The following is a 12490-nucleotide window of genomic DNA, read 5'->3' as shown; positions in this document are numbered from 1 at the left end:
GCCTGCACAAAGCCCAGACCTGAACCCCATTGAACACCTTTGGTATGCCGACCGTAAGCCAGACCTACTTACCCAACATCAATACCTGACCTCACTGATGCTCTTGAGTCTGAAAGATAGAAAATCCAGCCATAAATAGTGGAAGCTGTTCTAGAAGCAAAGGGAAGAATGAATGGCAACGGTTTTTAAATTAAATGTTTGACAAGCACATATGGGTGTGGTGTTGGGCATCTGCAAATTTAGGCCATATAGTGTATTTCTTGTAGATGTGTTCATAGAGTAATTAAGGGCTAACGTTTTGTTAACTTTGAGTCAAAAAGTGGAACCTCATGTTTCTGACCACAAAATATTTTGTTTTTCTTTCTCCATCTCTTTTAGACAAACACACCTTTTTTCGCACACAAATGTTTAAAATACTTTCACATTGTATTGTATACTTCTTTCTGTGGAACCTGCTTAACATTCCTAACTCCTAAATTCAATTTTCTGAGCCATTTTTTATTTAACTTGATCAACTAATGTCCGGGTGATTTTTAATGGATGTCATATACGTATTTCCATATATTCAAGAAATTGTGTGCATTCATATACTGTCCTTAATATACTTCCTAGGAATCTAGTAGTTGATACATTTCCTATTAATTCTACATGTAGTGTTCATTTCCTTTGTAGGCCTGATCATACAAATGTCCATTACCTGGAAAGCATCTGTCAGCTGTGTCATTAACAATGCTTTGTAGCTGAAGTGTGCCTGCCAGAAATATATATATATAAACTTGAGTTAACTGTGCATCACAGACAGTGCACTACAGGCCAAGCATATTGATACAAGCCAAGCAAAGCTGTTTAATCTCTATTATAGAGGCTATAATTAGCTTAAAAACTTCTAATTAGAGCTTTATCAAGTAATGCAGGTAAGAACAAACAATCAGGAGTAAACATGCAGCTTTTAGCATGTAAGTTGATTACATAAGATTCTTACAGGTGTGTGTATGCGTGTACATTATGCGCAATTGGACTTTTTATTTTCCCATGTTTTATTTGTGTATTCATTTCCCAATTTGATTTGGATTCAGAAGTTCTCGATTCAGTTTAAATTTTATTCTTATTCATTTTTGGATATTTCAATTATAAGGTCCATTTTGCTTACATATAAAATAAATTCTTGGCTAACCATGTAAATTATACAGGGAACCTTCTAACTTAGTAAATTCCGAAAATATTAATTTGAACCTTCCTATGGTATTGAAAAATGGCACCTCCCTTTGGTATTCGCAGTCATTTTTGACCGAAAAGGTGAGATGTATAACCCTTTTTTTATGATGATAATGAGACTATTTCTTCTTCCCTGAAGAACAATAAAATTATGCATTTCGTTTGGGATTTTATTATATTTTTTTTATCTTATTTACATGTACATTTCTAAATTTGACAATTAATTTGCATGTACAAATAAGAAAATATTTGTAAAAAAAATATATAAAATTTTTAATTCAGAACCTACTCTTCTAAAAGTTGAAACATGAAGAAAATATGAGAATGTGATATAAATTGGAGGCAGATTGCTCTCACCTGGTGAACAAAATATAAATAACATGACTTGAAAACCGTGTCATGCCAGTAACAGCCAGTAGATGACTGTGTAGTCACCTACTGTGTAGTCTGATGGCTTGTTGTAACCTAATTTATATTTTATCATAAGATATTCATTTGGCTATATATTTAGACATTATCAAACTATTATTTGTCAAAGTTATCATCTTAAAATTGATTTGAAGTGTCAGTTTTTCAGTTAATGTCATTATGCTTGTGTAACAGGAGCCAGCTGGTAGATAGCTGTGCAATGTCTGTAAACCTCACTTTCCTGACCTCAAGAGGTGCACTAGCGACTGATGCTAGGGGTTGTAGCCTTTAGCCTCCTTGTTAGCGCACCCGCCTCCCATGTCGGAGACGCCAGTTTGAGTCCTGTATGGAGCAGGTAGAACAGGAGCGTCACACTTGCAATCAAACCTGACCATGGTGTTACAAAGAGAAGACACAGAATAAGCATTTTTCTACCAATCATTTATTTAAAAAATAAACTTTTAATAATGTCAAGAAAATGAACATCAAGAAACAGAAATGAATTGCAAAATTCAGAAAATTCAGATAGAGTATAAAACAGAAGAATCAGAGTAAAAATTTTGCAAACGTGTGTGTGTGTCAGATTGCTGTCATCAGCTGGAAAACAACAGATGACTTGTAATGCCAACAATGACCAAAATATGGTTGTAGAGCTCCACTTATTGATGCCCTGGTTCTGTGTGTGTGTGTGTGTGTGTGTGTGTGTGTTCTGCATTGTGATTGTGTTACCGTCTCACCTCTTCATTTCTGAGTGTGTGTGTTTAGCATTGTGACTGATTTGTTGTCCCCCCCCCCCAAAAAAAGCTCTATATTATAGTCTCACCGGTTCATTTTTGTGTGTAAGTTTGTTTGTGTGTGAGTGGGTGTGTATGTTTTGCACTGAGGATGTTTTAGAGTCTCACTCATTAAGTTTTTTTCTGCATTGTGGCTGATTTATTGATTGTTTTTGACAGATAAAAAAAGTGCTTTTTTTGGTCTTTTCCATTCAAGTAACCAAGTCTTTGTACTGCTTAGATAAAGGAAACCATTTTTATTAAATGAGGAAAATTTTATTTCAGTCAAAAATGACAGAATACCATAAGAGGGTAAAAAATTAACACAGGGCCCAAACAATGCAGATAATTTGCTATTTATTCAATACATATACTAATAAATACAACCAAATCTGAAGTAAAATTTTAAAGTAAAAGTAAAAGATCGATCTTTGGAATTTAAGAATCGATATTGGGATTGTTCAAATGAAGTATGCAATTAATCTGAAAATCAATATTTGTACCCATATCCTACATTTTAATATAGTATTAATATTGTAGTAGTAGTAGTTTAATATTGAGTGTTGTGCCCAAAACATACTTTAAACGTCTTGACTTACATATTGCATGTTTGCGGTTTGAATGACCTGTGTCGGTAACAAACCTCAGTACACTATTTTAGCTAAAAACATGTTAACAGTTTAACTAAATTTAACTAACTTGCTCAGCAAGTTTCTCTTGATCGTAGTTGACCTGAAATTGAAAATTGAGTATAGAAGATGCACGTTTATGCTAATGTCCACTATAGTGCTCCTTACGGCAATATTTAAAATGCAATGCATGATTACTTTGCATTATGAATTGCGGTCCAACACATTTCAGATGGGAACGAACTGTAAAATTAAGCTTGCATAGCAAGGAGCTTATATAAAGCTTGTGCTATTGTAAAGGTGGTACTTTGGCCTATAAGTTAATAATCTAGTTTGATCTATACATAATTGTATTTGCAATGGAGACGTGGTTACCTAGGCAACATTAAATTATTTGTTTTGGGATCACTTTAGAAACTGTCTTTCTCTTGGCTTTCACATTTCCGTTGACATGCAAGATCTTTGGATTTAGTTATTGTTGTGGATTATAGATGCTTGACATATGTTCTGCTGACCTGTTGAGGACTCTGTCTCCAGCGTTACATCTCCTGTGTTTGTGTGAGCTGAAACCATTTATTAAAAGGTGAGGTGTATAACAGAGATTGGATTTTTGCAGTGATTTTCAAAGCACCAACAGGTGCCACACAGCAAAGATTTTCAACTGGTGGCCACAACCCAAAAGTGGGTCGCAGGTCTGTTTGGATAGGGTCATGGACGGCAGGGAAAAAACCATGCCACATGCAAATAATAACATGCAACTAATCATATAATTGTGCATGTGCATAGATAGGAAAGCAATATAAATAGGCATATCAACAATAAAATCTGGGTCTTGAAGCAAAACCAATTAAACTCCAAATGGGATCTGGTTCAAATAAAAACGTTAACATATTTCCAAAGTAACATGTAGATTTAAACTAACTTGATTGTTTGAAAGTATTTTAGAAACTGCCAACCCGATCTCATGACATGTCGTAATAAGTAGTACGTAATACTTTTAAATAAAGGAAAAATAAAGAAACCAACCAACAATGTTATTACGATTTTTCTAAGTTTAAACCCTAACCCAAACCCTATCCTTACCGTGATTTTGTCATGATTCACTGTTGTTTTGCCTTGTGTTTTGCCCCTGTCATCCGTTTCCCTGGACTACATTCCCCATAATTCATCACTCTCATCACTACCAGCTGTTCCCAATTGTTTACACCTGTCTTCCATTACCTCATTTATCCTTGTGTATATAATCCCCTGATGTCTGCTCTGTCTTTGTCAGTTGTTGTGTGTTTTGCTCCTGTTTGATGTAACGTTTGTTTTAGTTCCCAGTTTCCTAGTCTTGCCATGTTCCAGTGTTTACCCTGTGTTGTACATTGGATAATTCTTATTAAATATTAGCTGCATCTAGATCCTGCTCTCGTGACTTCATTCAGACGTTATAATTTTAATAGGAAAATTAATGTTGCGTACATCGGAAAAAAGGAAAACATTAGGGTTTGGAACAAGACGAGGTATTACTCGTTATTGACATAAATCAAGTCATATGTATTGCATAAATATGAGTAATGTCTTGGTTACTGTTGTAACCTCCGTTCTCTGATGGAGAGAACGAGACGTTGTGTCGATGTAGTGACACTAGTGGTCAAACTTGGGAGCCCCAAACACCTCTGATATTTGAGAAAAGGCCAATGAAAATTGGCGAGTGAAATTTGTATGCCACTCCCCTGGACATACGGGTATAAAAGGAGACGGCTTGCATCACTCATTCAGGTTTGTACTGAGGAGCCGAGACAGAGTCCCGGCCATTTCAGCGGGTAGTTCAGTGTTGTGGCAGGAGGGACATAACGTCTCCTTCCTTCCATCAGGGAATGGAGGTTACAACAGTAACCAAGACGTTCCCTATCTGTCACTCACTTGACGTTGTGTCGATGTAGTGACATTAGGGGTCCCTATACAAAATGCCACAACCAGCTGAACTGTGTTACACGGATCGGCGGTGCAGATGCAGGCAAGCTACTGCGTGCCTAGTAACAAGTGCACACATCCACGTCATAACCTTCCCAGTGCCCCAGATAAGTCGCGTAGTCCCTCATACTCCAAAAGGGGGGGTGGGGGACAAAACGTACTTACAGTGGGAATAGGTCACATCAGCTGTTTTGAACTTTTCTCTCTTTTCCTATTTGAAAATGAAAAATTCACAGCTGGGACCAAGATATATTTGTACCGGGGAAGGTACACGGAGAAAAGAAACAGCAGAAACCACATCCTGCCTGAAGGGGAGGTTAACATGTGGATAATACATCACATGGACTTACCAACCGGGAAGTACCACACATGGAAAGGAGTCCCCGCGGTAGGTCTTACCTGGAAGGGAGGAGCTCTACAAGCGCAGCAACTGGTGGCAGAGCAGAACTCTGCCCAAGGGAAGATACGGGTTTACAATCAGGGAAACCGTACCGTGCAAAATACCTCATATGGGGTTACCAACAGGGAACCACCACATATGGAGCACCTATCCCAAGCACAAGGGCTGACCTGACAGGGCATACTTCATGAGTACTGGGCCTGGCATTGATTTCCTCCACTGAATTCACCTGCCACAGGGTGCTGAGGGAAGAAAGATATCAAGTGTTCGATGGTCCTGGGAACTCACGTTATCCCCTCAGGGAGCGGAAAGGCGCTAAATGCAAGCGGTACACCTGGCCAGCTGTCCGCATACTTACCTGTTCGTACCTGCTGACACATGGGACGAAACTGGCTCAACCCGATGACTGTAAAATCCCACAAAGGTATTGGGTGTCGCCCAACCCGCTGCTCTACAGATGTCTGTTAGAGAGGCGCCATTCGCCAGAGCCCAGAAGCATGCCACACTCCCAGGGGGCACGGCGCACCCTGGCCTGGTATGCCAAAGCAATGGCATCCACAATCCAATGGCCAATCCTCTGTTTGAAGACCGCCTTCCTCTGTCCCCCGAAACAGACAAAGAGCTGCTCAGAGCGTCTAAAGCTCTCTGTGCAGTCCAAGTAAATATGCAAGGCGCGTACTGGACACAGCAACGACAAGGCTGTGTCTGCCTCTTCTTGGGGCAGCGCTTGCAAGTTCACCACTTGATCCTTAAAAGGGGTAGTGGGAACTTTGGGCACATAGCCCGGCCGGGGTCTCAGGATCATGTGAGAGGATGCCAGAGTGAACTCTAGGCATGTATCGCTGACAGAGAACACCTGCAGGTCCCCAACCCTCTTGATGGAAGTGAGCACAGTCAGGAGGCCAACTTCAATGAGAGGGCTTCTAGCTTGACTGCCTCCAGGGGCTCAAACGGGGCTCTCTGTAGGCCCAGCAAGACTACAGAGAGGTCCCATGAGGGAATGAGGCGAGGCCTAGGAGGATTCCACCTCCTGGCGCCTCTAAGGAACCTGATGACCAAGTCGTGCTTCCCCGAGGACTTACGTCTACATACTTACCTGTACCCACTTTCAAAGTGGAGGGGGACAGCCGCCAGTAGGGCGAAGTCAGTCGTCGAGCACGGTTCCTGCATCAATCCTGTGTCAGGACTACCCTCGTGCAGCTTTTTCAGGGCCTTGGCCTGGTGGACCTGCAGGATGGCCATGGCATGCAAGGTGGAGGTGGCCTGTGCAGCAGCACTGTAAACCTTGGCCGTATGGAAGCCCAGGATGATTCCACCATGTGGCAGTGTTTTGCTGGCACAGGTGCACCGCAATGGCCTGTTCCACCCAGGGAACCTCCGTGTCCCCCTGGACACCCCGCCATCGAGGGTAGTGAGAGTGGAAGGGCTCATGAAACGGGACTGGGCAGTAAAAAGGTGCCCGACACAACTTCGTGAGCTCCTCATGCACCTCCAGGAAGACAGGAACTGGGGCAGAGCATGGCTGTGCGCGACGTTCTGAGCCCAGGAACCAATTGTCCAGCCGTGAATCGTCCGTGCCTCCACTCGCGGCAGCCCGGGCAAGCATGACCGTCAGCTCGCGTCGGCCTCTGATTGGGCAACCGCACCAGATGGTGGGAGCCCAGTCGAGTCCTCAGCATCAGACTGCAAAAGCCCGCTCTCCGATGCTGTGATCGATACTTCATCCTCATCGTGAGTCCCGAATGAGACATTAAGCTCGCCCTGGGGCAAGCAGTTTGACTCATCCATGAACTCGGCTGGTGGAAACGAGCATGCTGGGGAATGGGAGGTCCATAGGGATGCACCCGGCAGAAATGCCCCCATTGAAGCCCCCAAATCACCCCCAGCGCTAACTGCCGCGGCCTTGTGCATGAAAGCAGAAGGACCAGGACGGGGAGCAGCTGGAGTGGCTTTCTCTCTATGAAAGAAAGAAAGCCGCGATCGCAACATTCTTGCAGTGAGAACATGGCCATCCATGAACGCTGTCTCAGCGTGACTACAGCCGATACATGCAAGACAGCGATCGTGGCCATCAGAGGATGAAAGATGCTGACTGCAACCAGGAACTGCACATAAACGGAAAGGAATCTTTAAAAAGAAGCTCTCCATCAGTGCTTACTCATTTAGAGAAAATTATACTCTTTTAGTGTGGCTGCTGAAGCACCCAGGGGCATACTCTGCACTTATCTGTGTGAAAGGGGAGAACCCGCTGTAATGCACCGTATATCCAACAGCCAGTACACTTTTGTAGAAGTGAATGGAACACCAGTGGATTTGTACACACACTGATCAGCTCCGAAGAACAAATCTGAATGAGTGATGCAAGCTGTCTCCTTTTATACCCGTATGTCGGGGGAGTGGCATGCAAATTTCATTCGGCAATTTTCATTGGCCTTTTCTCAAATATCAGAGGTGTTTGGGGCTCCCAAGTTTGACCCTTAGTGTCACTACATCAACACAACGTCGAGTGAGTGACAGATAGGGAACCAAATATTTTCACAGACCTTTCTTAAAAATAAGGTTTTGGATAGGAGGCTAGCTAAAATTTGATGCCTGTATTATATTAATGTAAAATTCTGCACTGAAAACCCTAATAGGTTGACTCTACTCAATTGATTGAGTAAACTGGTTCCCTCAATTGAACTGAGTAATGGCAAAACGTGTGAAAATTAGTTCAGTTAACTTGGTGTTTATATAGCTAGAATTAACTTAACTATTTAAGTTACGGTAACTTGATGCAAGTAGACTTAACTCAGATTTTCTATTTAAATGTTGTTCAACTTAATAATTTAAATTGAATTTGACTCAAATTTAGGTCATACAATAACAGCTTAAATAATGAAGATTATAACTTATTCTAGGTCAATCATTAAATAAATGTCTTTCTCCACAGAAATGCATAAATATCTGTACCTCAGTTGCACATGCAAATGGAGAACTGAGATAGCGTTAACAGTATTGATGTATCGGCCCCCGATATTTATCGGCCAATTAATGACCAAATTAAAACCATCGGCAAATTGGTTTAAGCATGAAAACGCCGATATGAAAAACTGATGGGTACATTTATAATTAATTATCATCACACTTTGTAAAAACTCTTTGAATTCAAATGCACAATCCAGAAATAATGATAGCCACAGAATGTAGAAGGGTTGGCACTCCAAAGGACATGTAATATTTAATTTTTATTCTTTCTTGTTCTCACATTAATGATGAAAAATCGTCATTACATGACACTTGTGAAAGCGGCACTTACCTACACATGATGAGGTAAAACCTTATTTGATTATACAAGCTTATAAGGCTGTGTTTAAAAATAGACTGCAATCAGCTCTTCAGTTAGTGCTTCAGTCAGCATTGTGTAAGCAAGTGGCACCCTCTAGCGGTCCGGACTACCTACCTATTCCATTATCCATTACACCACTATAGGATTTAAAAGGGTGTTTTGTTCCTTTGGTAGCTTTTTATTTTTAATTGATGTGATTGACATTTCCGTGGATTTGACCAAAGTAATGTGTTTGCATAGTATGAATTTTATGTTCTATTATATATAGTACAAATATTTCAAATGTGAGTTCTGTTATTTTAAACTGCAAAAACAGAAGTGCAAAAATGTTTTAGAAGTATAAAATAACCCCCTTTTTTTTTTTACATCAAGCATCATGCTATGATATTTATTTTTTTTTTTCAATATTTTGTTTATCTTTTTATCTTCTATTTACCTTTTATTGTAACTCGCTTTAAAATTTTCAACAGATTCAATCCATATTCAGTGGAAATTACGTATTGTTAGAACAAAAGCTTTTGTACCTCTTTGTAAATTTTTAAAACACAATTCCTGAGCAAAACAGTGATCTGATGACAAAATAAGGTAAGTGGCTAAATATTGGTATCGGCCAATAGTTATTTGTTAAAATCAGTATTGGCCAAAACATTTCTTATCGATGCATACTTAGTTAACAGGGTCCAACTTCACCAAAGGGGACACAGATCATATACACAGATAATGGTGACATCACACTAAACAACTATTTGCAACAAAACAACATAGTACTACAAAAGAGCTAAAACCTCTGTTAATTCTTAATAAAAACTATTTAAATGCCCCAATATGTTCCCTTTGTCCAAGGACACAAAATTAAAAAATTCAAGTGCACATGGGTATGGGTATTCCCCATAACCTCAATTTTGTACTCAATAGTTTGAGTTAATAACACTTAAAATCTTAAGTCTATGGATTTTTAAGAAAAACTAATTTAATGAACTTAGATATTTGAGTGATGAGCCCAAAACATGACATATTAAATAAAGTTTAATTAAGACAACTTGATTTTTCCAGAAATGACAACATTATGGTTTACAGTTTGTTTGTTAATTGGTTGGTCTTTATGGAAATAAAAGTTGTACGATATATTACGATTACGATTCACAAGTTTTCATGAGACTATGTTGGAAACTGCAGCTGTAACACTCACACGCATGTATACATTTAGTTCTCGCCGCCCTTCCTTTCATCTTCAGTTCTGGAGGTTTGCATGAACTTTTCAGGGATTCCCGAATGGAGAACTGTAATTAGGTACCAGTATTTTTAATTGTCAGAAGTACGTTCAAAATATCCAGATGTTATAAACATGTCTTGTCAAATCATGTAACCAATTACGCTGATTCAAACCACAACCGCACGGAGAAAATGAATCCTCTTTGACATTGTTTTAGATTTGAAAAAAATAAAAAAACATGTATTTACATTTCTGAATTATATCGAGAGTGCATGACTTGATTCAGGGCCTCATTTCATGTAGTTTAAACTACCAACTAACCACAATGCTTTTAAACATATCAGATAAGCTTCTCAATGGCCTGAAATATGGCATTTACATATTATAATTATGGTCTCAGACATGCAGACTACACAGAAATTTGACTAGTTAGGGAAGTTAAGGTTTTGTGAAAATATACAACCAGCATGGGTTGTCGTGTGGCACATGATGTTATGAAAGCATTCTAAAGTTGCTCCGATTGTTGTTGTTGAAGGCTGTAAAGGACTGAGATATAATTATTTGGCCAATTTCTTTGATTCCGGGCTTCCTGAATGTATTTAAAACATAACACCTGCCCAAAAACAGAGAAAAGGAGCTCAGATTTTGAGTGAAATAGATTTTAACCATGTAAAGCCTAACATATGAAAGAGTTGTCAGAAAATTATAATTTTTGACATTAAACTGTTTTAGTACCATTGTACAAACTAAAAAAAGATTTATTTATTTATTTATTTATTATTTTTTTTTTTTTAAATCATATTTAGGCTTTAAATGTCATTGTCCTACTGAGGCCCAGCAATTAATTTTTGTGTAGGACATTTGTTATTGAAGTGGTAAATCTTGGGGTATTATCAGAGGACTCCCTGGGCTTTTCAGAGATACCAAATGTTAGAGTTTGGCTGGGGGTTTTCAGTAAAACAATATTAAAAATTTTAACTAAACACAAGTTGCTTACATATATTCAGCAAATACTCACTTTAAAATAATTACTGTCACTTTTACTTTATTCAAATAAGCTGTCATTTATCCCAACATAAGAGTCATTTTTCGCGCAAGTCTGCCGCCATTTTAAATAGATCGATATAAACATTGAAACCACTTTTCCCTCCCAGAAATAACCACTAGATGGTGCCGTAAACATGTAAAACTTACACACCATATTGTGTTTTGCTCATCAGCTTGAACAGAGAGTGAAACAGGAGCCGTCAAACGTTGTGTATCATATTTGATACACAGGGCATTACAGGTTTGAGAGCCACAGCTGGGAAAAATATAGTGAATGTGCATATATGCAGATAGCAAATTAAATAGGCCAAAACAAAGAAAACACTTTTGTTTTCTGAAATCCACAGATTAGAAATATCTAATGGACTCTTGGCAATATAATTTTTAACACTATTGTTTTTTGTTCTGTAAATAAATAAAGGTACATTTCTAGTTTTTACATAATTTGTACTTCAAACCTTTGCTTTGTTCTGAACTAGAATCTAAAAGCATATTAGGATATCTTTAATACTTCTGGAGTTATAGGCACTCCAACTTTGGACAAACAACAAAAATGTTTTATTGTTTTATTTTTCTCCCATTTTTGGACTCTCACCATTTGCACTTAATGCAAAAAGGAGTGCTGAAGTCAACTGATTTTAGTAAAACACCTACCTATCTCTGTTAATAAATAAAATAATGACGTTGACACCGTTGTAAGGTTATTTTTTGACCTGTAGTTTTGCTCCAAAATCACAGGCGAAAATTGTCATTTTCGACAAAATAATGGATTACTTAGTAAATATTAATCAATGGAATTTAATAATTAGGCTTTCATCGTCATTTATGTTTATCTATCTTCAGAAAAATTATTAACAAAATCAAAACTTTCAGCTGAGAAGTTGCTGAAATTTGGTTGATTTGACATGGAATAACCCCCATGTGTTAAGCTGGTAACTCACACTTCTGCTGTTGTTAATGTTAATTATTTCACTTTTAATGGTGTTGGCACTGCGTGATGTCACCACTTTACATCTAATGTAAAGTTCTTGAAGCAAAACCAGTTTAGAAATAATTCTATACCAATGCATTTAACTACATTCACAATAACTAAGAGTTTAAAGTCATATAATCACTAAAGAGCACTATATCCTGTTCTCAAGCAGAAGCAGATGAAGTTTAAGTATCACTAGCATCCTCTTGTGGTTGTCCTGTGAGATTACAACTCTTGCTTCACCAGGGCAGAAGTTGACCTAAAAGATTACACTGTGTAACAATTTTAATTTTTTTGATGTTCCTGGGTAGTACGTGTTATTTCCTAATTGCTTATGCCTCAAAAGTACAGAAAATGGCTATTATTCCCCACAAACTTTGCTTTTGTGACCAGGACAGTGATATTTTGAAATGTACCTATTTCCAATGAGAAAACGGGTGAATTTGTGTCTTTCCGTTCACATAAAGTCACGTAAGATGAACATGTATTTATACTAAAGTAATATTCAAAGCCGTGCTGGTCCATAATGGTAACAAGTACCCGTC

The sequence above is a fragment of the Myxocyprinus asiaticus genome, chromosome 6 (assembly GCF_019703515.2).
Source record: "Myxocyprinus asiaticus isolate MX2 ecotype Aquarium Trade chromosome 6, UBuf_Myxa_2, whole genome shotgun sequence".
Classification (NCBI taxonomy): Eukaryota; Metazoa; Chordata; class Actinopteri; order Cypriniformes; family Catostomidae; genus Myxocyprinus; species Myxocyprinus asiaticus.
This window is presented reverse-complemented; position numbering follows the sequence as displayed.